Below are 2,818 nucleotides of genomic sequence, written 5' to 3'. Positions count from 1 at the left end.
TTTTTTTTACTGCAAAAATATTTATTAGAAGGGCAAAATGTATCTAAGCTTAAAAACTAAAACAAAAAAATTCTATATAAACATAAAAACAAACGAAAAATGTACATTTTCTTAAGTGATTTAAGTAATTTTAATTTTTTCTTTTCTTAAGCCTCAAATACATCAGGAACAGTCTCATTGGGGTATGTGCGTAATATGTATTGCTCTTACCCCAGGACTGATATACGCACTAGCCCCGAATTGCTCTGAGAGATGAAAAATACATGTAACACTTTCACAGCTGAAGCGTAAATGGAACTAAATAATTCAGCTCTGTAACAATTGAAGTCGATGGCAGACGTACTAAGGATATCAAACAATGGATGGCAGCGCATGATTCAAAAGTAATGTAATTCTAACGGCTAAGTTACGCTCTTGCCCCGTAACTCCTCTTGCCCCACCCTACCTTAGGTACGGGGGCTAAACATTAGTATGCTTAGATTTGCAGATGATATAGCAGTACTAGCATCTGGAAAGGAGGAGTTAGAGATAGCTTTAAATAAAATAGAACCGGTATTCACAAAACAGTGTGTAAATCAAAAAATTGTATAAAACAAAAATACTGGTATGCAAGGGAAGAATAAGTGGAGAAAAAGCAAGCAAATACAAAGATAGCAGACGAAAAATTAAATGAAGTGGCTGATTTTCGGTACCTAACTAGGAAGTCAGATAAGTCAAGACGGAAGGAGTAATAGGGATATGAAGCTGAGGATAGCGCAAAGTCGGGTCTTCAGTGAAAAAAATTACTTGCATGCTCGCGAATGCTTCATTGAGAAATTCAAAAAGATTGTTAAAGTGTACGTTTGGAGCGCGGAGCAGAGAAAAGGTTAGAAGCGTTCGAAATGTGGTGTTACCGACGAATGATGAGGATACCGTGGATAGAAATGGTTAGAAATGAAGAGGTATTAGAACGAATAGGTGAACAGAGGACATATGTAAAGGTCAATAAGAAATAGGCGAGATAGATTGGTAGGACACTTTCTTAAGCATGAAGGGCAAACATACTTACTAGAGGCTGAAACAAAATCGCACTGAATTTCTCTATATGTTGCCAATTCACGACCAGGACCGGCTTCGAATTGCATCTTCGCCCTTCTTTCAGTTTTTTACCCTTAACCACGCTGCTTTACTCACCATGCGATTCTCTATTGCATCCAGTTATTTATTTATTTTGAAACATCCTGTATACTTACACATTTAACCAATTACACCATATATATTTAGCCATTTTACGTATAAGTATAGACAACTAGCTTATATATTCTTAGTGTACCTCTAGTCCTATATATCTACAGGTTCTTATCTATATTAATAATCGTAAGTATATTTTTAGTTTATTTTATTTTATGTATTTAAATTATGAATAGATTGACTGCGAAGTTTAAGTAGGTAGGTTATGGTTAAAATATAAAAGATTGAAAACTGATAAAAACGTTATCTGTCAAATTGTTGGGCTTTTTTTATCATTTTCAAATCTCTTATACCATTACTTTTATTATTATTTCGTAATTAGGTAGAAAACGAAAGTTTACAATATAAACTGAAGCAAAAACACCGTGGAGAAGAGCGCCCAGTTGTAAGTACATTTTAATAAATTATCGATTAAATTGCCAACTTGAAATTAGTTAAAACTCAACGACTCAACCATATTTCTCGCCTTCAACAAATGTCCCGGTGAGGAAGTATTTTATATCGATAATCGCCCTACAAAAACATGTAGTGTATTGTACATATATGTACATATGTAGGTAGCTACAATTAGAATTCCATAGGCATTCATTCTTGTATTGTCCCCACTAATGAAAGAAAATGGCGCTAAGAGGATGGATCAGCCTTAGGACAGCCTTCTTGTTCATTATAATTACAGTCGTACATTTCAGTATTTATTGTCGGTATACTTTAAGTAACTGCAGCACTCACTAACTCACAATTAATTTGCCTCTCATCGGTCATTACTTACTTAAATAAATAGGTACAATTATCTGAATATTACGTACCTATTTGTATTTGGTAGTTTTACATTTATCTTTTAGGTATTTGATACAAGTTTTATCTGTTAACTTAATACCTAATAGTTTTCATGGTAAATGTCTAGATAGTCCTTCGGGGGTGGGGGTGGGTGGTATCGACCGAAAGAGGTTGGTCACCAGAGTAAAACCCCATAAAAAAATTGCGGCGGTCTCACCCCCATAAAAAGTTATGGGGGTTGAAAGTTGATTATTTTGACAACTTTCATACACTATAATTCAAATAAAATTCAATAAAAAAAATTTTTCAAGCGGGTGGAGGTGGGGGATCGAAAGAGGGTGGTCACTTGAACAAAACCAGATAACCTAACCTAACTTAACCTTCATCATCATAAGGTCGTCAGTCCTATGACTGGTTGGACACGTACCTCCACTCTTTCCTATCCTGAGTTAAACTTCGCATTTCCCTAAAACTAGAACAGCCCACATCCTTAACTATTTGCAAACAGTAATCTAATGTAGGTCTACCTCTACCCCTCCTAACTCCTGTTTCTACCTCTAATATGACTCTAACTAGACCTAACCTAACCTACCCTATTGATAAAGATATTTAAATAATGTTTTATATAACTCTCTAATTATTTTTTTGTATTTTTCATTAGTTTTACCTTTGAATATTGTTTAAGAATGACTATATAATTATTTACATGCCTAGAAATGTATAAAAATTGGCATATTTATTAACTTTGAACCCCCATAACTTTTTATGGGGGTGAGACCGCCACGAACTTTTTATGGTACAGTGGTGGGGG

This window comes from Agrilus planipennis, unplaced genomic scaffold, assembly GCF_000699045.2.
Source record: "Agrilus planipennis isolate EAB-ADULT unplaced genomic scaffold, Apla_2.0 scaffold82, whole genome shotgun sequence".
Lineage (NCBI taxonomy): Eukaryota > Metazoa > Arthropoda > Insecta > Coleoptera > Buprestidae > Agrilus > Agrilus planipennis.
Note: the sequence above shows the minus strand (reverse complement) of the source record.